The 24,111-nt window shown below is 42.4% G+C and overlaps 1 protein-coding gene across 1 annotated transcript in view; it reads right to left on the bottom strand.

The window, feature by feature from the left end:
* Positions 1 to 20,683, bottom strand: part of GPRIN3 (GPRIN family member 3) — a 30,325-nt gene extending 9,642 nt beyond the window's left edge. Inside the window, exon 1 of the mRNA XM_070758045.1 lies at positions 20,235 to 20,683. The gene's annotated coding sequence lies outside the window, so the exon portion shown is untranslated. The remainder of the gene's footprint in view (positions 1 to 20,234) is intronic.
* Positions 20,684 to 24,111: the final 3,428 nt, after the last annotated feature.

The raw sequence follows: 24,111 nt of genomic DNA, 5'->3' as shown, positions 1-24,111 counted from the left end.
CCCCTTACTGACCTCTTAGGAACCTGGAGAGGTCAATCGTGGATAGTCTAAGGGAGAAATGTTGGGGGTTAGGGGTTGACACTACTGAGTCCGGTAATGAGTTCCACGCTTCAATAACTCGATTGCTAAAGTCATATTTTTTACAGTCAAGTTTGGAGCGGTTAATATTAAGTTTGAATCTGTTGCGTGCTCTTGTGTTGTTTTGGTTGAAGCTGAAGTAGTCTTTGACAGGCAGGACATTGCAGCATATGATCTTGTGGGCAATATATAAATCATGTTTTAGGCGTTATTCTTGTAAGCTGCCCTGACTCCATGAGGAGAATGGCCCCACAGTGATGAGATTAAAGCTCTGTTTTTATGAATGTTTGTTTCAATCAATCACATCAATGTGACTGTCATCTTGACCTATTTTGACTCTGTGGACATGCCTGATAACTAAGGTTTTCCAGCTTCCTTTCATGGAACTTCTATATCTTGCCCACCTTTTCAAAGCAGCAATTAGAGGGGGGGAAAGGGGGAATTTTTCATAGACATTTGACATGTTTCAAAAACATTACCTGCAATCTTGGGCAATTTCTGTTCCTTCTAATGACTAGCCCCTTAGGGCTGAAGAAAGGGATTACTGTAATTATTTACTTCCCAAGACTCAGCTGGTCTTAAATATATAAACAGCTGGAGCTCGAGGACCACACATGGTGTTATTAAAACTGGTATGTAGAGCTATGTCATGTTGAAAGATACAAACAAAAAAATTAAATTCCCTCGAAGACTTCATTCATCAATTTGGTAGCTCTCACAGTAATAAAGCAGAATATTCTATGGGTTTGGGAGCCAGATTCGAAAGCAGGCCAATCAATAGTATACCCAATATGCAATCCTTAATTTTCTCATTACATAAAAGCAGCTATTGATTAAAAACAGTTGTGGGGTGAAATTGTATACTGGCATTCTAAGAGCAGGAGATATGAAAGGAATGTTTAAAACACCATAGTTTGGCTGAAATGAAGTCAGGGGTTTGCTTTTAAGTTTATTAAGCTTAAAAGCATAATACAAGTACAATAAAGGTGTATACATTGAATGATAGCATCTCAAGAAGGTTCTTGCCTAAGTAATGGAAATGTCTGCATTATTTATTTATTTATGTATTAGATTTGTATGCCGCCCCTCTCCGAAGACTCGGGGCGGCTAACAACAGTATAAAAAGACAATGTAAACAAATCTAATATTAAAAATAATCTAAAAAGCCGCAATTTAAAGAACCACTCATACATACAAGCATACCATGTATAAATTCTATAAGCTTAGGGGGAAGGGAAATTTCAATTCCCCCATGCCGGACGACAGAGGTCGGTTTTAAGGAGCTTGCGAAAGGCAAGGAGGGTGGGGGCAACTCTGATATCTGGGGGGAGCTGGTTTCAGAGGGCCGGGGCTGCCACAGAGAAGGCATTGCTTAGTCGACTTCTGGACTTCTGTTGCCAGTGAAGCTCCTGTTTTTGCACTGCTGGGATTCCCCTGAGGCTCCCATCACCTCCGGACCTCCGTGTTTTTGCGATGCTGCAGGGGAATCCCAGCAGTGCAAAAACGGACGCGTCGCTGGCAACGGAAGTCGGGAGGTGGGGTTTCCCAGTGAGTGGAGCCTCAGCGAAATCGCAGCATCACAAAGATACGGAAGTCCGGAGGTAGGCCTCCACTTAACAAGATCCTAAGTGTATTCACTCTGAAATAGCAAATGTAATTCAGCTGGAATTTTAAAATCCTGTTTTGATCCAGTTCTGGCACCTGACCAGAAAGTAATAATCAAGATAAACAGCATTACCAAAACCCATTAACTCTTATTTTATCAAGCCTCAATAGACAATGCGTACGCAGCCTGGACTCCAGGTTTGAAAAAAATGATTGTTCATTGTATTTGTTCATCTTTGGGTTGTGTTCAAAGTACAAGTATTTCTTCTGTGAGACACATCATGTTTCTTGCCAAAATTCAACCCTGTCATCCAACACCACCAACAGATTTATTTTTCTTTTTGTGGTAAAAGGAGAAGGGATACAGCTTGCAAGTAAGTAAACAGAGAAATTAAATCAAACCACACCTGTACAAAGCAACTAATAGAATTATAGGCAAAGACTTGTTCTCATATCTACTATAATTCCAGCCATCCCAGGACAGCCTCTATTTGCTGGTCAAACTATGAAATTTATTGTTTGCATAAAAACTCAGCTATGGTTACCCATCAGTTAATCTGCACCATTTTTAAAATTATACAAATGTAGAAGATGAATGCAAAGGCAGCCCTTGTTGCATACAAAATTGCATTGTTCAATTATCAAAAAAAGAGGAAAAATATAAAATATATTTTTTGGACAATTATAGCAGGTTACTTATAAAAACCTTCCTTAATTTCAGTTTGATTCCTGGATTCTTTTTTAGTAACATTATCATATAGCAATGGCATTTAGAATTATATACCGCTTCATAGTGCTTTTACAGCCCTCTCTAAGCGGTTTACAGAATCAGCATATTGATTCTATAATGGATATAAAGTAATGGATATAATGGAACTGGAAAAGGTGCAAAAAAGGGCAACAAGAATGATCAAGGGAATGGAACCCCTTCCTTATGATACCAGGTTGCAACGACTTGGTCTCTTCAGCCTTGAAAGACGGCGTTTAAGGGGCGACTTGATCGAATGGTATAAAATCCTGCATGGGATAGAAAAGGTGGATAGAGAAAAATTATTTTCTCTATCACACAATACCAGGACGAGGGGACCCTCCCTAAAGCTCATAGGTAAGAAAGTGAGGACAAATCAAGGGAAATATTTCTTCAGCCAGAGGGTCCTTGGTTGATGGAATTCACTTCCAGAAGAGGTTGAGACGGCTGTCAGCCTGGATAGCTTCAAGGCAGGATTAGACAGATTCATGGATGCCAAGTGTATCGGTGGTTATTGAAACGGATGTCCATGTGCCGCCTCTATATTGGTTGAGGCAGGCATAATTCCGTTTGTGGGTCAAGGGAAAGGGAGGGTCTTGCCTTCTCTTTCTGTTCAAGATCTCCATGAACAATTGGTGGGCCACAGAATGCTGGACTCGATGGGCTTTGGCCTAATTCAGCAGGGCTCTTCTTATGTTCTTATGCTCTTATATTGCCCCCACAATCTGGGTCTACATTTTACCCACCTCGGAAGGATGGAAGGCTGAGTCAACTTTGAGTCGGTGGTGAGATTTGAACTGCTGAACTACGGTTAACAGTTTGCTGAAGTAGCCTGCAGGGCTGCACTCTAACCACTGCACCACCCTGGCTCTTGGTTTTCTTGTGAACTGTATTTGAAGGAGATTGTGGGTGTTTGAAATTGAAGGACACGGGAAAAAATCCATATCAGTTTCACCATCCATAACATTTAACAGTTGGAGAAATTCTGTATTCCACGTTAAGTCTCAAACCCCTAATTATTTGTTCCAACTTAGCTGTGTATTAGATACTCATAGCTGTATCGTGCGGTCTTGAGTAAATATCTTTATAATAAATCTTATGCTTACAGCTGGCAAAAGTGATACACAATTAATTCACTTTTTGACATTGATTTAAGAGGCTTGGTTGTTTACTACAAGTTCTGAATGCACGAGACTTATTCATATTTAATATAAAGTGTAGTTTATTTGTTTTGGACTTAATATTCAGTATCACAGGGGTGGCAAAATGGCTCAATAGTTAAAATGTTGTGCCTCAACTCCTGCCAGCCTAGCAGTTCGAAAGCAACTAAAAGTTGAGTAGATAAATACGTAGTACAGTGGTACCTCTACCTAAGAACGCCTCTACTTACGGACGTTTATAGATAAGAACCGGGTGTTCAAGATTTTTTTTGCCTCTTCTCAAGAACCATTTTCCACTTACAAACCCGAGCCTCTGAAGCTGTAACCGGGAAAGGCAGGGAGAAGCCTCTGTGGGGCCTCTCTAGGAATCTCCCGGGACGAAACTGGGCAGGAAAAGGCAGGGAGGAGCCTCCATGGGGCCTCTCTAAGAATCTCCTGGGAGGAAACAGTGCCGGAAAAGGCAGGGAGAAGCCTCCGTGGGGCCTCTCTAGGAATCTCCCGGGAGGAAACAGGGCTGGAAAAGGCAGGGAGAAGCCTCCGAAGGGCCTCTCTAGGAATCTCCCGGGAGGAAACAGGGCCAGAAAAGGCAGGGAGAAGCCTCTGTGGGGCCTCTCTAGGAATCTCCCGGGAGGAAACAGGGCCGGAAAAGGCAGGGAGAAGCCTCCGTGGGGCCTCTCTAGGAATCTCCTGGGAGGAAACAGGGCCGGAAAAGGCAGGGAGAAGCCTCCATGGGGCCTCTCTAGGAATCTCCCGGGAGGAAACAGGGCCGGAAAAGGCAGGGAGAAGCCTCCGTGGGGCCTCTCTAGGAATCTCCTGGGAGGAAACAGGGCCGGAAAAGGCAGGGAGAAGCCTCCGTGAGGCCTCTCTAGGAATCTCCCGGGAGGAAACAGGGCCAGAAAAGGCAGGGAGAAGCCTCCATGGGGCCTTTCTAGGAATCTCCCGGGAGGAAATTAGGGGCATCCCATGGGGCAGATCTTGAGTTTTACACCCCTGTTTTAGAGCAACCCTGCCCTTGCATGGATAGGTTCTGCAAACGAGTCCAATGAAATCGCAGAGTGTTTCACATTCCCCATTTCAAATCCAGTTTTTCCAGTCTGTAAAGCTGCAGCTCTTAATAAGCAGCATGAGGTGCTGTGTCCATGCCTGAATGTTTTACAACAGAGGAAGCAAAATGAGCATGGGGCAAAGGGGAGGAAGGAAACAGCTTCTGGGTTTTTCCCTCTTTTATTTTCCCCATAAAAAGAAATTTATTTTATTTATTTATTAGATTTTTATGCCTCCCCTCTCCGTAGACTCGGGGCAGCTCACAGCAATAATAAAGACAATGTAAAAACAAATCTAATAATTTAAAAAAACACTAAAAACCCCATTATTAAAAGCAAAAACATACACACAATCATACCATGGATAAACTGTATAGGCCCAGGGGAGATGTCTCAATTCCCCCATGCCTGACGGCAGAGGTGGGTTTTAAGGAGTTTTATGAAAGGCAAGGAGGGTGGGGGCAGTTCTAATCTCTAATCTTTTACTGCAACAACAGTAAAAATAAAAACTGCTTTGTAACAGCTGCCGTGAATATGAAAACGCATTTCTAATCGTTATTAGCTTGTAGTATCATCACTGAACGATTATCTCCAAATTGTGGCAGGAACATCAACCATCCAGCTTGTTTGAGGCTGAATGGCTGAGAAATTAATCTATTTTCGTGTATGTTAATTTTCTTCAGCATCCATAGTGAAGAATAGTGAGACCCCATTTGGAATAATACTGTGTTCAGTTCTGGAGACCTCACCTACAAAAAGATATTGACAAAATTGAACGGGTCCAAAGACGGGCTACAAGAATGGTGGAAGGTCTTAAGCATAAAACTCATCAGGAAAGACGTCATGGACTCCATCTGTATAATCTGGAGGACAGAAGGAAAAGGGGGGACATGATTGAAGCATTTAATTATGTTAAAGGGTTAAATAAGGTCCAGGAGAGAAGTGTTTTTAATAGGAAAGTGAACACAAGAACAAGGGGGCACAATCTGAGGTTAGTTGGGGGAAAGATCAAAAGCAACATGAGAAAATATTATTTTACTGAAAGAGTAGTAGATCCTTGGAACAAACTTCCAGCAGACGTGGTAGATAAATCCACAGTAACTGAATTGAAGCATGCCTGGGATAAACGTATATCCATTGTAAGATAAAATACAGGAAATAGCATAAGGGCAGACTAGATGGACCAGGAGGTCTTTTTCTGCCGTCAGACTTCTATGTTTCTATGAACGTGTTTAACACTTTATTTCAGTGGTGTCAATATCGATTTCATTGAGGGCCGCATCAGGGATGTGTTTGACCTCGGAGTGGATCTGGGGGGGGCATGGGTGTGGCCAGCTCAATGTCATTTTTCTAGATAAGAACTGGTTGTTCAAGGGTTTTTTGCCTCTTCTCAAGAACCATTTTCCACTCACAAACCTGAGCTCTGAAACTGTAACTGGAAAAGGCAGGGAGAAGCCTCCGTGGGGCCTCTCTAGGAATCTCCTGGGAGGAAACAGGGCTGGAAAAGGCGGGGGGAAGCCTCTGTGGGGCCTCTGTAGGAATCTCCTGGGAGGAAACAGGGCTGGAAAAGGCAGGGAGAAGCCTCCGTGGGGCCTCTCTAGGAATCTCCTGGGAGGAAACAGGGCTGGAAAAGGCGGGGGGAAGCCTCTGTGGGGCCTCTGTAGGAATCTCCTGGGAGGAAACAGGGCTGGAAAAGGCAGGGAGAAGCCTCCGTGGGGCCTCTCTAGGAATCTCCTGGGAGGAAACAGGGCTGGAAAAGGCGGGGGGAAGCCTCTGTGGGGCCTCTGTAGGAATCTCCTGGGAGGAAACAGGGCTGGAAAGGCGGGGAGAAGCCTCTGTGGGGCCTCTCTAGGAATCTCCTGGGAGGAAACAGGGCTGGAAAAGGCAGAGAGAAGTCTCCGTGGGGCCTCTCTAGGAATCTCCTGGGAGGAAACAGGGCTGGAAAAGGCGGGGAGAAGCCTCCGTGGGGCCTCTCTAGGAATCTCCTGGGAGGAAACAGGGCCTCCACTCTCCCTGTGGTTTCCCCAATCACACACATTATTTGCTTTTACATTGATTCCTATGGGAAAAAATTGCTTCTTCTTACAAACTTTTCTACTTAAGAACCCGGTCACGGAACGAATTAAATTCATAAGTAGAGGGACCGCTGTAATTCCCGGTTCAATTAAGTCGATGGCTATCTGTATTCAAAGCAAAATCATGTACAAGATCAAGGGGACACAATCTGAAGTTAGTTGGGGGAAAGATCAGAAGCAACATGAGAAAACATTATTTTACTGAAAGAGTCGTAGATCCTTGGAACAAACTTCCAGCAGACGTGGTAGATAAATCTACAGTAACTGAATTTAAACCTGCCTGGGATAAACATAGATCCATCCTAAGATAAAATACAGAAAATAGTATAAGGGCAGACTAGATGGACCATGAGGTCTTTCTCTGCCGTCAGTCTTCTATGTTTCTATGTCTCATCTGTTGTCTCCTTATGTTTTCCTACATCACATTTTCTGCTGCCCTATTTAAAATAAGACCTGCACATATAGAAGTCAGCAATCTTGTGTGTGGCTCCAGAGATCTCCCACTGTTATCATTAAATAGTCATTTTCAACAAGACAGAAGGAGAGAATATTTTAGAGAATAAGTACTTTAATTATAGAGTCAAGTGAAATTAAATCAGATTTTGTTTTTTGTCCTGGTCTCACCCACTAGTAGGGGTTTTGCAGCTGCTCATATTTGAATTTTTTTTTTAAAAGGATGCTTCGGAGGAAGTTTTGGTGCCCTCAGCACACCTGTGGGTCTCCTCTTAAAGAAGGTGTGCTTTGGGGGCAGAAAGGTGTGTGTGTGTTGCACAGCAAAGGTGAAGTCCCAGATAAATATATATTTAGGTTACATGGTAAATATACAGCCTTGTTTTCACCCTGTTGGTGCCTCTGAAATTAAAAATATTAGGGATTGTGTGTCTACAAGTAAATAAGCCTATACAGTATAAGTATATGGAGTTTTACAGATAAGCTCTATAATAAGGTATGTATAATTGATACAATTAGCCAGCATTTAATACAAGGGGAAACCCCCAATTACTCAAGGTGTAAATAGCATCCTAGCGCCTCAGGTACAGCTCCTGGGGCCACTCCAGAGATTGATCCCAACTTATCATTTTTAAGTCCTGAGAGATGTGCATAGCAATTAAGTAAATGAGAACTAATTGCATTTAATTAAATTATACTTAATTAAAGAGAGCTGAACTGTGAATTCAATCCAATTAGGCTTTTGTCTTGGCCTTGTCCATTTCTTAGTTCTGGTCAACTAGTTTCTGGAGTCTGTTTTTTACCTTTGCTAAGAAAAACACCAATATATTCTCCACCTGAAAAGAAAGCCGTTCAGCTATGATTGAATGGAACAACTTCTTCCAGCGGAACCTCAACCCACTTTATTACCCTTGCTAATAAAACGAAATGGGAGAGAGGGAGAAATAACCAAAATGATTAGGGGGGTTTCTGGGTTTTGTTTTTTTAAAATAATACAATATGATAACACACAAATAGCACCTTCTTTAAAAACTATTAATTTAGAAACCAGGTTTACTGCAGTCCCTGATTTTATGCTAAGACAAATGGCTAATTGCTGATACTTGAAGTTGATTCTTCTCTGGATAACTTTGCAGAAAAGAAATCAAATACAGATGTATTGGAGAAGCCAAATGTGTTTTGATTTTTGAGATCTGTGATAGGCAGAAGCAATATAAATTGAATAATATCAAGGTAGCATTCTTAATTCTTCCTGTCTTAATTTAAAAGGATAGGTTATAATCCAGGTTAATATAAACACGAGAGATTTGGAGAGATCAACAACATATTTAGCTTCAGGTATACTATACGTTTAACAGCACTGCAAAATTGAGTATTAACCACCTGTTGCCAAAGGCAGAGTGAGGGAGGAGCTGGTTCAGTGACATCTGCTTTATAATTCATTTAAAAACTTGGTTTGTTCAACCAGCATAGAAGTATTGCATGGAAAAAACATAGTGTCCTCCAAAGACCCAAACTGCAATATTTCCATTCCATCTTATTATTATACAGTACTTCTTAATGCTTCCTATCTTAGATTGAGGCAATGCTACACTAATTAACTTTCTACTCCCAAATCACCCAACCTTAGTAATTAAAATACGGAATTCTGCAATTTATATATGCCCTTGAGAAGTGGAGCACCTTGGCCAAAGTATTCTAGATCACAGATTTATTTATTTATTTATTTATTCATTCATTCATTCATTCATTCAGTTAGTTAGTTATTGGATTTGTATGCCGCCCCTTTCTGTAGACTCGGGGCGGCTAACAACAGTAATAAAAAACATCATATAAATCCAATACTAAAAACAACTAAAAAACCCTTATTATAAAGCTAAACATCCATACAAACAAACATACCATGCATAAATTGTAAAGGCCTAGGGGGAAAGAATGTCTCAATTCCCCCATGCCTGACGGCAGAGGTGGGTTTTAAGGAGCTTACGAAAGGCAAGGAGGGTGGGGGCAATTCTAATCTCTGGGTGGAGTTGATTCCAGAGGGCGGGGGCCGCCACAGAGAAGGCTACTGTAAATACTACTGTACCTAGATGGAAAAATAAATTGGAACTATATTGAAGTGTATTTCTGAGCTGGAAAGCTACTTTTTAAAGGAACATGTTGACATACCTGGCTGACTTTGTTTCAGCTGAGAAACAGTAGAGCCATGGTGGTGCAGTGGTTAGAATGCGGTATTGCAGGCTGACTCTACTCACTGCCATTAGTTCGATCCTGACTGGCAGAAGGTTGGCTCAGCCTTCCATCCTTCTGAGGTCAGTGAAATGAGGAACCAGATTGTCGGGGGCAATATGCTGATTTTGTAAATTGCTTACAAAATGCTGTTCTCAACCTTTCTAATGCCACAACCCCTTAATACAGTTCCTCATGTTGTGGTGACCCCCAACCATAATTCTAGCGCCAATTTTCCCAACAGAGCTTTAAGCTGATTGGCAGGAAGGTCAGAGGGAGACCCCCCCTCCTGTAAATGCCTGATATTTTAGAAACTTATTAGTTATATCATTAATTAGAAAATTAAATATACAGAACTTATATTTGTTGCTGAATATTATGTATAAGTAAATTATTTTTTAAGAGACAAGGGTTTTTAGTTATTAGAAAAATAAATAAAGATAAATAGGAGGCACCACTGCGGCTTGGATTTAAGAAGCTAGAGATATATTACTTAATAGGTGAAGGGAACATTAGCGGTAAAGTCAATTGGAAGATAATTTGATTATCTGGATGACGAAATTAGAAAAGGAGGTAAAATAAGTTAAGCAATATATACCAAAGATCAAATTATGGATATGTGAGTTGTTTATGAAATTGTATTTGAAAGGAAGATATATGTTTGAGCTGTATTAAAGGTACAGAGTTCCCTCGATTTTCGCGGGGGATGCGTTCCGAGACCGGCCGCGAAAGTCGAATTTCCGCGAAGTAGAGATGCGGAAGTAAATACGCTATTTTTGGCTATGAACAGTATCACAAGCCTTCCCTTAACACTTTAAACCCCTGAATTGCAATTTCCCATTCCCTTAGCAACCATTTAGATTATTACTCACCATGTTTATTTATTAAAGTTTATTTAAAAAAATATTTATTAAAGGCAAACAAAAGTTTGGCAATAACATATGACATCATCAGGCGGGAAAAACCGTGGTATAGGGGAAAAACCCATGAAGTATTTTTTAATTGATATTTTTGAAAAACCGTGGTATAGAGTTTCCGCAAAGTTTGAACCCGCGAAAATCGAGGGAACACTGTATATGATGTTATAAGCATGTTTTTATTGTGGAGAAAAAAATAATAAAAATGCAAAAAAAAGGAAAGAAACTGCGGTGTGCATGTGTGTGAACACACCCACTCAGCTTTTTTTGCTTACTTTCCCAAAGCTACTAACGTTAATGTAAGGCTTTTTACAGATCTAATAAGTAACTCAATATCCACAGTTACAATACCAGCCTTCACACATCTTTGTTTCAGCAAAATACCAGCAGAGTTCAAAGTCCACAAAAATAGATTGGAAATATATCAATCTATTCACACTTACTATGATTTCATCTGACTGCCCATTGTTTAATCGGTTGATAAACTACTCGAAACAGACTTCTCCCTAACTTTAGTGCCCTTCGTAGCACCAATTTCCAGGCAGTGGGGGTTAATACACACATCTTCATTTATTGCACGGTATAACAACTGGAAGGCAAGATTGGCGCTTAAGGTACTGATTAAAAACTGGGAGGCCATGAATTCTAATCCTTCCCTAGGGATGAAAACCAGTTGGAGACTGTGCGTTGGTTACTCTCTCCAAGTCCCATCCCCTCACAAGGTTGTTGGTGTGAGAAAAATAGGAACATTTGATATGCTATTTTGAATTGCAAATAATAATAATAACAACAACAACAATGGCAAGATTTAAATATAATGTCGCTTTCAAACATGCAATGTTTGACGTCTTTTTACGCACAATGGTATCTCTACCTAAGAACGCCTCTACTTATGAACTTTTCTAGATAAGAACCGGGTGTTCAAGATTTTTTTGCCTCTTCTCAAGAACCATTTTCCACTTACAAACTCAAGCTGGAAAAGGCGGGGAGAAGCCTCCGTGGGGCCTCTCGAGGAATCTCCTGGGAGGAAACAGGGCCGGAAAGGCGGGGAGAAGCCTCCGTGGGGCCTCTCGAGGAATCTCCTGGGAGGAAACAGGGCTGGAAAAGGCGGGGAGAAGCCTCCGTGGGGCCTCTCGAGGAATCTCCTGGGAGGAAACAGGGCTGGAAAAGGTGGGGAGAAGCCTCCGTGGGACTTCTCTAGGAATCTCCTGGGAGGAAACAGGGCCGGAAAGGCGGGGAGAAGCCTCCGTGGGGCCTCTCGAGGAATCTCCTGGGAGGAAACAGGGCTGGAAAAGGCGGGGAGAAGCCTCCGTGGGGCCTCTCGAGAAATCTCCTGGGAGGAAACAGGGCTGGAAAAGGTGGGGAGAAGCCTCCGTGGGACTTCTCTAGGAATCTCCTGGGAGGAAACAGGGCCGGAAAGGCGGGGAGAAGCCTCCGTGGGGCCTCTCGAGGAATCTCCTGGGAGGAAACAGGGCTGGAAAAGGCGGGGAGAAGCCTCCGTGGGGCCTCTCGAGGAATCTCCTGGGAGGAAACAGGGCTGGAAAAGGTGGGGAGAAGCCTCCGTGGGACTTCTCTAGGAATCTCCTGGGAGGAAACAGGAAGGACGTTGTAGCAGATGATTTTATGGGCTGTGCTTAGGTCATGTTTAAAGAGATATAGATCTAAGCTTCCAAAGCCTAGGATTGTAAGTCTAGTTAGATGCAGAAATCAAAGACCTAGATACTTGAGTTCTGTCTGTCTTCCAAGGTGTCTGCCCAATTGATTTTAACTGACAGGTTTGGCATTCTTTGCATCCTTTTGGTTAAAGAATGGCATCCATAAGGAGCCAGGAAATGTGTCTTCATGGTTACAGTGCCTGCCCTCAAGTGGGCCTTCTCCGGGTCCCGTCAACTAAACAATGTCATTTGGCGGGACCCAGGGGAGGAGCCTTCTCTGTGGCGGCCCCGGCCCTCTGGAACCAACTCCCCCCAGAGATTAGAATAGCCCCCACCCTCCTTGCCTTTTGTAAGCTCCTTAAAACCCACCTCTGTCGTCAGGCATGGGGGAACTGAGATATTCTTTCCCCCTAGGCTTCTACAATTTATGTATGGTATGTCTGTATGTATGATTGGTTTTAAAATAAGGGTTTTTAGCTACATTAGTATTGGATTGTCGCATGTTGTTTTTACCGCTGTTGTTAGCCGCCCTGAGTCTACGGAGAGGGGCGGCATACAAATCCAATGAAATGAAATTAAAATTGGCATCCTGAATACCCCCCCCAAACCTTCCTTGGATGATTGAGACCCCTTTCATTAGAGGTCGGTTGATGGTGGGGTGTTTTGGGATTGCTAGACTCAATTTTTTTTAAAAATTTTTTGCTCTTTTTTGTTTTTCTGAATCTGATTTATTCTTCCTTTGTCTCTATGTATTGCTTTGATTCATTGTGAGCTGTTCAGAGTCATTTGGGTATGGAAATTGAGTAATAAAGAAACAAACTGCTAAGGTTGTGTTTTTAAAAAGACTTTGGGATGTTTTCACCCTTGTGGTTGTGGTCTGTTTTTATACCGGCCCTCTGCATTGTGGCTTTGAAGTACAAAAAACCGAAGCATTGATTAGCACACTGTCACTAATTTAGAAAGAAGTGCAAAATACGGCATTTGCACACATTCCTCAGGAGAATTTAAGTTCAGCCCCTCTCCAGGACTTTCAGATTGGGAATGCCTGGAGTCTTATCTAATGGGATAGATAAACATCCAGCCTTATTGTCATCATCAGGCAGTTTCACACATAACCTATTTAGGTAAGCTGCTGTTATAAAACGTTGCTTATTAACTTATCCATGGCCAACTTCAGCAGAAGACTCAAAATCTCCATCTATGGCACCAACATATATACAGGTACCAACATATACAGTCCTCAACTTACAACAGCTGGCTTAGTGACTGCAAAGTTGCAACAGCAGTGAAAAAGTGGCTTAATATGACCGTTTTTCACAGCTATGACCTTTGCAGCTTCCCCATGATCATGAGATTAAAATTCAGATACAGTGGTCCCTCTACTTAAGAACTTAATTTGTTCCGTGACCAGGTTCTTAAGTAGAAATGTTCTTAAGTAGAAGCAATTTTATCAATGTAAAAGCAAATAATGCATGCAAACCCATTGGGAAAGAAATAAAAGTTTGGAATTTGGGTGGGAGGAGGACAGTCGCTGCCGAAGGAAGAAGTCGCAACTTCTGGAGGCAGGCTGTTCCACTGATTAATTGTTCTGACTGTCAGGAAATTTCTCCTTAGTTCTAAGTTACGTCACTCCTTGTTTAGTTTCCACCCATTGCTTCTTGTTCTACCTTCAGGTGCTTTGGAGAATAGCTTGACTTCCTCTTCTTTCTGGCAACCCCTGAGATATTGGAACATTGCTATCATGTCTCCCCTGGTCCTTTTTTCCATTAAACTATCCCTGCCCAGTTCCTGCAACCAGTCTTCATATGTTTTAGCCTCCAGTCCCCTAATCATCTTGGTTGCTCTTCTTCTCCGCACTCTTTCTAGAGTCTCAACATCCTTTTTGCATCATGGTGACCAAAACTGAATGCAGTGTTCCATGTGTGGCCTTACCAAGGCATTATTCAAAGTGTTGGTTATGACTTATAAAGCCCTTCATGGCACCGGACCAGACTATCTCAGGGACCGCCTTCTGCTGCACGAATCCCAGCGACCAGTTAGGTCCCACAGAGTGGGTCTTCTCCGGGTCCCATCAACTAAACAATGTCGCTTGGCGGGACCCAGGGGAAGAGCCTTCTCTGTGGCGGCCCCGACCCTCTGGAACCAACTCCCCCCAGAGATTAGAATAGCCCCCACCCTCATTGCCTTTCGTAAACTCCGCAAAACCCACCTCTGCCATCAGGCATGGGGGAATTGAGATATTCTTTCCCCCTAGGCTTCTACAATTTATGCATGGTATGTTTGTATGTATGACTGGTTTTACAATAAGGGTTTTTAACTGTTTATATTGGATTGTCCTATGCTGTTTACTACTGTTGTTAGCCGCCCCGAGTCTACAGAGAGGGGCGGCATACAAATCCAATCCAATCAATTATAAAGTGGTATTAACACAAGAAGAACAAGATTCTGAGAAACAATAGTTCATCAAGTCCTCCCTGTTTCGTTGAGCTCTTCTGTGAGGGGATAGCTAGGCTGCTCAAAAGTATAGGGGCATCATTACATGTGCCATTTAGGCCTTGTTCAAATAGTCCTTGATTTATGACTATACCCACCACCATCATCATCTTTTAACAACCCCATAATGCCTTGCGGGATGAAGTCTGGGCAACTGAATGGAGCTAGCAGAGCGTTTTAATGGCCTATTCTATTGCTATTGCTATCCTGCCTTTTTTTTGGAATAGCTGGTTGGGGAATTCTGGGAGTTGAAGTCGACATATCTTAAAGTTGCCAAGGAAAAACACTGTTTTAGAACCTTCCTGCTTGCTGGTTAGGACTTCTGGGAGTTGTATAACCAGCGCATCAAGATGGTCAGAGGGTTGAAAAGTTATAGCAATCAATAGGAAAAAAATTTTCTTACTTGTGAGCAGCCTTGAAAGCAGACAAGATTAGGCTAGAGGGTGAAGCAATCTAACTGGGGCATAAACAGATTAAGAAAACTAAATATCCAATGTTACCATCTTAACACCCTTTAGCTTAGAGGACGGTGAGCAATCCAGCAATTGGATCAACATAACATCACCTCCTGGCTTCAATGCTTCGCAGAGACTCAAATCTTTCTCTGCATAGAAAGATTTCCTCTTTCATCCTGTTACTAACCCTATATGCTTGTATCTTTTATGATTTATATTGTTATATTTACTTTCCTATTATGATTTGTTTGCTTATTTAGTATCCTATGGCTATCGCTAAGTGTTGTATAGAAACATAGAAGATTGATGGCAGAAAAAGACCTCATGGTCCATCTAGCCTGCCCTTATACTATTTCCTGTATTTTATTTTAGGATGGATCTATGTTTATCCCAGGCATGTTTACATTCAGTTCCTGTGGATTTATCAAACACGTCTGCTGGAAGTTTGTTCCAAGCATCTACTACTCTTTCAGTCAAATAATATTTTCTCATGTTGCTTTTGACCTTTCCCCCAACTAACTTCAGATTGTGTCCCCTTGTTCTTGTGTTCACTTTCCTATTAAAAACACTTCCCTCCTAGACCTTATTTAACCCTTTAACATATTTAAATGTTTCCATCATGTCCCCCCTTTTCCTTCTGTCCTCCAGACTATACAGATGGAGTTCATGAAGTCTTTCCTGATACGGGGGACGGCAGAGGTGGGTTTTAAGGAGTTTACGAAAGGCAAGGGGGGCAATCCTAATCTCCGGGGGGAGCTGGTTCCAGAGGGTTGGGGCCGCCACAGAGAAGGCTCTTCCCCTGGGTCCCACCAAGCGACATTGTTTAGTCGACGTGACCCGGAGGAGGCCAACTCTGTGGGACCTAACTGGTCGCTGGGATTCGTGCAGCAGAAGGCGGTCCCTGAGATATTCTTGTCCGATGCCATGAAGGGCTTTATAGGTGATGACCAACACTTTGAATTGTGACCGGAAACTGATCGGCAACCAATGCAGACAGCGGAGTGTTGGAGTAACATGGGCATATTTGGGAAAGCCCATGATTGCTCTCACAGCCGCATTCTGCACAATCTGAAGTTTCCGAACACTCTTCAAAGGTTCCTGAGTTTAGACCACACCTAGATTACTGCATTCAGTTTTGGTGACCACTCTACAAAAGAGACATTGAAACTCTAGGAAAAAGTGCAGAATGGAGCAACCAGAATGATAAAGGGACTAGAAACTAAAGCATATGAGGAAAGGTTGCAGGAACTGGGCATGGATAGTTTAGCAAAGAGAAGCTCCAGGGGGGACATGATAGCAGTCTTCAAATATTTGAGAGGCTGCCACAGGGAGGAGGGGGTGACATTATTTTCCAGAGAACCAGACAAGGAGCAACGGTTGGAAGCTGACCAAGGAGAAATTTTGGAAATAAGGAGGAACTTTCTGCCGGTGAAAGCGATCAACCAGAGCCTTCTCTGTGGCGGCCCCGGCCCTCTGGAACCAACTCCCCCCAGAGATTAGAATTGCTCCCACCCTCCTTGCCTTTCGTAAGCTACTTAAAACCCACCTCTGCCACCAGGCATGGGGGAAATTAGATACCCTTTCCCCCTAGGCCGTTACAATTTTATGCATGGTATGTCTGTATGTATGATTGTTTTTTTTATTATAATGGGTTTTAAATTGTTTTTAGTATTGGATTATTGTTATACGCTGTCTTATTATTGCTGTTAGCCGCCCCTAGTCTTCGGAGAGGGGCGGCATACAAATCCAATAAATAAACAAAATAAAATAAAAATGATATATGAGTCAACACGGACAATACATAGGATAGTAATTTTTGTTCTTAAAAAATGCAAATATTTCTTGCTCGGCCTTTTCCTGTCTGTTCCCCAGCCAGTCAACCAGGGACCCGAAACATCAATGTGAGAGTGAACGAAGGAAGCCACAAGCCTGTGTTTTGTTTTTCTGTGGCTGTTGCTTGTGTTCCGATCACCTGTGCTGGGGCAGCCTTTGGAAGCTGTGACAGTTGTGTTGCCATGGTGATGACTCTTCTCTACCGGATGGCAAAAAATAAAACGAGAATGGGGGGGGGCAACAACCCCCCCCCACACACCCGAAAGCTAATCACACTGCAGCAAAAATACGAGAAGGGCTCCATCATTTACACCTAATTCCATTCATGTCAAATGGGTGTTTTTAATAAGGGAAAATTTCCTAGTGGATTATGAAGCATTTTCAATTGGTCAAAAGCTCCGACCGGATCTGCTATTATTCTTTCAGAAAATATTGGTAATTGGTGCCTTTGGGTTGGATTTTTTCTTGTTCTTTTAACTTCCCTCCCCTATTAAAGAAATATATCCTATATATTCTCTCCCTATCTCTTATATCATATATATTCTCTCCCTCCCATCTACTCCTCTTCTTTTTTACTTTCTATCTTTATATATATTACTTAATGGCTATTCTCTTCCATATGTATTGTATATTGGACAAAGAATAAAATAAAAATAAAACAAAACCTCAAGGCTTCCCTGTTTTCTCAGAGTACCTTTACACCGCGATCGTGCGCGGATTGCTGTTATCTATAGACAAACCGCTCCTTAGAAACAGGAAGAGGGAAGTCGATTATGTTTAAACCCTATTTTAAAAAACAGGGAGGGAGATGTGGCAGAGATAAAAGGGGGAAATAAAATGCACGGTTCTCCCAAACAGAGTTACAGGAGGAGGGTTTGTCTGGAGTTTGGACGGCTGGGGAAGCTGGGAACCATTTCAGCAAAGGACCTACGAGGAAAGGCTGCATTCTCACAACGAAGCCTGAGTCATTCCCCTTGCAAAAGCATCATTGGGAGTAACCACATCTGTTCTTGTGCGAATTGCATTTATGAATGGGCAAAAAATCAACGCCCGGCCACAAGCCTCAATTTCCGTCCTTTCAGAACAGTCTATAAATCTGCACCTGCCTCCTTTCTCTCCTGCTGTTTTAGGCTAGCGATGCAAGTTCAGGCTGCTGTCTTGAAGACACCCTCCATGGGTTGGGCCACTGGGGCTGGGGATGATGGGCGATGTGCTGCTGAACTTGCACGAGGGGCAAAATACAAAATACCAGAGGTTTTACACTTTCGGGATAATTCATCTGGTCATTGCAAGTAAACAAATAAGAGTTTGCCCATGTGCCCTGCACCCCCCAGCTTCAGTTCTATTCCTTCTTTTCTTGCCCCCCACCCCACAAGAAATCTTAGCATCGTTAATGTCCTTCAATTGAGTCCCATTGGATTGGGAAGCATGTAAGACAAATAAATTAAATTCCTGCTCTGGAGAAGTGTGTGTTTGTGTATGGGGAGGGGAGGGGGAATAATTCCAAAAGGCATCACATATTGGGGGGAGGAGAGGTAAGGATAGGGTTGGAAGCCAATTTTTAACTAGGACAACAGGAGAATGTTATTTGGGATTGGATCCCTGTATAAACTGAGAGAGGAAAGATGAAGGAAACCCTATTCACACATACACACACACAAATATATATTTATCAAATTTAATTTTCAAATTCAGCAAAATTCAAATTAAGCAAAAATGTGACATATATATATATATATATATATATATATATATATATATATATGCATACATACATATATATATATATATATATGTATGTATTTTTATATACATACATGCATATATACACACACACACATATATACGGGATGGTGGAGAAAGTAAATATATATATATGTGTGTGTTTATATATATATATATTTGTTTTCGTTACATTACACAGGGCAAAACCCGAACTCAGAACAATCTACATATATACAGTATATATTTATGATTTGTTTCTACATGTTGTGAGCCGCCCCGAGTCTTCGGAGAGGGGCGGCATACAAATCTAAGTAATAAATAAATAAATAAATAAAATACACACACACACACACACACACACACACACACACATACATACATATACACACGTAAGGGGAGGTAAGGAAAGGGTGTGGCTAGCTGATGAGGCCAGAACAAGGCCGAAATGGTACCATCCTAGTCTCCCTTAATTTTAAAATTTCAGCTAAAAACATTATATACACATACACACACACACTTATGATATACAAACATATTTTTTCTGATAATGAAAAGGAAAGGAAACTAGTATAGATCTATTTCAAGCTATTTTGCTCTCATCAGCTAGCCATACCCTTACTGGGATTTAAACCTTTTTATTATCAGCAAAAATATGTTGCAGCTACAGAATATAGTTTGTTGGCTATAAAAATTTAACTGCCTTGGATATGGCCCTTGGAGGGTCGGAGAGGCGTGTGTGTGTGTATGTATGTGTGTGTTTAGATCTATTTCAAGGTTGTTTCATCAGCTAGCCATATGTTATGTATATGTGTATACATATACACAAACAGACATACACAGACACTTACTTTCTCCACCATCCCACATGCCATGGAAACCCCAGGCTTAAACCAAGGTGTGAAACCTGTAGAGCAGTGTTTCCCAACTTTGGCCACTTCAAGATATCTGGACTTCAACTCCCAGAATTCCCCAGCCAGCATTCGCTATGAAGACAGGGCATTCGCTGGCTGGGGAATTCTGGGAGTTGAAGTCCAAATACCTTCAAGTGGCCAAGGTTGGGAAACACTGCTGGAGAGAACCCAACCCAGAATTTCCTTGCAAAATGCACCCTGGGAGGAAATGTGTTTCCTTTGATCTAAGCCCGCCAAGGATTTATTTACTCAATGAAGGGTCGTTGTACCCACTGAGCGGAAAAAAAACGGCCAAAACCAAACAAATTTCGCTCGCCTCTCCGACCTGTAGCTTTTCTCCTCCCGCCGACCCAAAAGGACCTCAGAGGCATGGCGGCCCCAAGGGCTTCTCTCTCACGCGTGGGGAAGGGGACCGCAGAGGTCAGCTAGCCCAGTGTCTCCCAACCTTGGCCACTTGAAGGTATTTGGACTTCAACTCCCAAAATTCCCCAGCCAGCATTCGCTATGGAGACAGGGCATTCGCTGGCTGGGGAATTCTGGGAGTTGAAGTCCAGATATCTTCAAGTGGCCAAGCTTGGGAAACACTGACTAGCCCACCCCACCCCACCCCACCTGGCCCGGGATAGACTCCACGGGGGAAAATAAAACACCTTTTCTGGGAAATTCCCCGGAGTAAAAAAGCCAGGAATTCCCAAGAAGGGAGAGCGAAGGGGGGGGGGAACCGCCTCAGACACCCACCCACCCCGTCTTATGGCGGGAAACCGGCTTCTCCCTTTGAGAGGAGGGCGAGGCGCCCAAATCTCGGCCGGCGGAACAAGCAGCCTCGCTCCGCTTTTGCAAGCCGCGTCCTTCCTCACCTTTTATAGCGGGAGGGAAAGAACCGGCTGCAGCCTCTTTTTTCCTCAGCCGCCGCCGCAGCAGCGCAGACGTCCAGGCGGGTTGACCTTGCGGAGAAAGCGAAGGATCCGCTCAGACTAGCCCCTTGCCCCGCAGCCACCCGGACGGCGCTCCGGAGTGCAGGGGCTTCCGAAGGCGGGAAGGACGGGCGGGAAAGGGCTCGTCGGGAGCCACGCTGGGTCTCCTCCTCGCGTCGGGCAGAGGGAGGCGGCGCTTCCCTGCAACCGGCTTGCTGCTTCGCGCCCGCCCGGCCTTCCTTTGGAGGGACCGGCGCCTCAGAGGCAGCGCCGTGTTTGTGAGGAGGTCGGGGAGGCACCGGAGGAGGCGGCGGAACGGCCCCTCAGCCGCCGCGCCAGAGAGGTGGAGCTGACGCCGGGCCCCGCCAAGCCTTCCCTCCTCGTCGGTGTGTGTGTGTGGGGGGGGGGGGGGGGGGGGGCTAAACAACTCCGGCTCGGTTGTTCGTCCTTTTTTGGCGCCTTAAAATGCAGGTAGTCCTCGCCTTAGTCAGCCACAAAGCGAGCCCGACGTTTCTAAGCGAAGAAAAGAATAGAATAAAATAGAATAGAATAGAATTTTATTGGCCAAGTGTGACTGGACACACAAGGAATTGGTCTTTGGTGCAGATGTTCTCAACGTACATAAAAGAAAAAGAGACATTTGTCAAGAATCATGAGGTAAAAAACACTTAATGATTGTCAATGGGTACAAATAAGCAACCAGGAAACATTAATAGAATAGAATAGAATAGAATTTTATTGGCCAAGTGTGACTGGACACACAAGGAATTGGTCTTGGTGCAGATGCTCTCAGCCTACATAAAAGAAAAAGACATTTGTCAAGAATCATGATGTAAAAAACACTTAATGATTGTCATAGGGGTCAAATAAGCAACCAGGAAGCAATCAATATTAACATAAATCATAAGAATGGAATAGAATGGAATAGAATAGAATTTTATTGGCCAAGTGTGATTGGACACATAAGGAATTTCTCTTGCTGCAGATGCTCTCAGCTTACATAAAAGAAAATATACATTTGTCAAGAATCATGAGGTAAAAAACACTTAATGATTGTCATAGGGGTCAAATAAGCAATCAGGAAACAATCAATATTAATACAAATCTTAGGATACAAGCAACAAGTTACAGTCACACAGTCCTAAGTGGGAGGAAAAGGATGATAGGAATGATGAGAAAAAAACTAGTAGAAATAGAAGTGCAGATTTAGTAAAAAGTCTGACAGTGTTGAGGGAATTATTAGTTTAGTAGAGTGAAAAAACTGTTCTTGTGTCTAGTTGTCTTGGTGTGCAGTGCTCTGTAGGGACGTTTTGAGGGTAGGAGTTGAAACAGTTTGTGTCCAGAATGCGAGTGTTGACGACCTTTCCTGCCGTGGTTGTTAAGTGGGTCGCCGCGGTTAGTAACGGTGGTTACTGTAATCCAGGCTTCCCACCTTTGGCTTGGCTTGCAGGAAGGTCGTCAAAAAAAGGGGGATAACGTTTCTAAGTGGCTAAGCGAAGCGTTTGTTAAGCGAATTTGCCGTCCCTCCCCCGTGTTAACGACCTTTCCTGCCACAGTTGTTAAGCAGGTCGTCCCGTAAGTGACGGTTTCTATAATCCAAGTTCCGCTCCCCCACTTTGCTTGCAGGAAGGTTGCCAAAAAAGGGGGGATCCCGTTTCTAAGTGGCTAAGTGAAGCTTTTATTAAGTGAATTGCCCCCCCATTAACGACCTTCCCTGCTGAGGTTGTTAAGCGGGTTGCTGCGGTTAGTAATTATTATTTATTATTATTATTTATTACATTTGTATGCCGCCCCTCTCCGGAGACTCAGAGTAATGGCTGTTATTATAATCCCAGCTTCCCCTCTTGACATTTCTTGCAGGAAGGTTGCAAAAAAAAAAAAGCCCTGGACACTGCAAAGGTCGTAAATATGGGTCAGTTGCCAAGCGTGAGTATTTGGAATGCTGCGATGGTTGTGTGAAAAAATTGACACATTCAAAACTTAGTTGTTCAGTTTTATGAGCAGATTGTTGAATTATATTAGATATGTGTATATCCCCTATCTTTTTCCATATATGGGAATTGAAAAACATAGAAATATAAAAAACTGCCTCCAAGATCATTAGTCTATAGCAGAAATCTTCAAACTTGGCAATTTTAAGACTTGTGGACTTCAACTCCCAGAATTCTCCAACTCGCGTCTTAGAACTAAGATGCCTTAAACAAGATCTAAGTATTGCCCACAAGATTATATGCTGCAACGTCCTGCCTGTCGGCGACTACTTCAGCTTCAACCACAACAACACAAGAGCACACAACAGATTTAAACTTAATATTAACCGCTCCAAACTTGACTATAAAAAATATGACTTCAGTAACCGAGTTGTCGAAGCGTGGAACTCATTAGTGTCATCCCCAACAAACCCCCAACACTTTACCCTTGGATTATCCATGGTTGACCTCTCCAGATTCCTAAGAGGTCAGTAAGGGGCGAGTACAAGTTCACTAGAGTGCCTTCCGTCCCCTGTCCTATTGCTCTCCTATATCTCCTATACCTTTCTTCTATTCCTCTATCTCTTCTTCTATTCTTTCATTGATATGTTTTATTCCTATATCTTCTCTTCCATTCTTTCATAGATATATTTTACTATGAGTATCTCCTCTATAACCTTCATCATGTATTTGACTATGTCTATATAGATATATATATACCCACTAAAACCCTCATTGTGTATTGGACAAAATAAATAAAAAAATAAAAATAAATAAAAATAAAATAAATAGCTATACTGGCTGGAGAATTCTGGGAGTTGAAGTCCACCAGTCTTGAAGTTGCCACGTTTGGTCCACGGAGTCCAGTACCTTCTACACTAATTAGCAACGGATTTTTGAATGTCAGTCGGCTCCGTCTGGAAATCTGGGGACTGACCAGAGATTCTTTGCATGCAATGCATGTTCTATCTATATCATTAAATTACAGCCCTTCTGGCATCAATTTTTATTATTATGCCTTCGATTTTTCTTGAGCTGTGCATTTCCAGCAACATTGTTTATACAAAGGACCCAAGTTGCTTCTGTGTTTCTTTTCCAGGTTTTAAGGACATTGTCTCAAAATTATAACAGTGAAAAGCTTATTGTTTGGTTTGCCATTGGAAATCTATTTATATCTCAGCAATACAGTGTATCCATAAAAGTCAGTTTCTTTTCTTTCTTTCTTTTTAAATATACTTTATTGGTTTATACAAAAAGGAGTAAAACAGGGGGAAAAGGGGATGGGAGTACAGAAAAGAAAAGTGGGTATTTGGTATCATTATTTACAATTGGTACTACTCAAAGAGTAGTGTGAATTATATGCAGCTTACTTCTTATTTACAAAGGAAAATCTTCCTTTTTACAGTTGTTATACATTTAATACATAAGTACAGTCTTATAGTCTCCATATCATTGTATCAATCATGTATCCTTCTTTCTTCAATGGTATAGTGGTGCTATAGTTTGTTAATGTTTGTTGATGGTATTTAAATTTATTGTTTCTAAATTTGGATTTGGGGTTTCTAATTTCTTTTCATTTTACTTTATTTTATTTTAATTTATTTTTTGCAACCCAGATATACCATCTGTCCCAGCTTTTGTGAAAGTCCTCCATGTCCTTATCTTGCAGTTCGTAATTTAGTCATTTCAACTATCTGGTATATTTTAGTTATCACATTGTATATGGTTGGTGTGAGTTCCTCTTTCCAGCATTGAGCATATGTAATTCTGGCCGCCGTTGTAATATGCAGTATTACGTGTCTGTCGTTCTTTGAAAAATGTTGCCTAAATATTCCAAGTAAGAACAATTC

Source organism: Erythrolamprus reginae, chromosome 7 (assembly GCF_031021105.1).
Source record: "Erythrolamprus reginae isolate rEryReg1 chromosome 7, rEryReg1.hap1, whole genome shotgun sequence".
NCBI lineage: Eukaryota > Metazoa > Chordata > Lepidosauria > Squamata > Dipsadidae > Erythrolamprus > Erythrolamprus reginae.
This window is presented reverse-complemented; position numbering and strand designations above follow the sequence as displayed.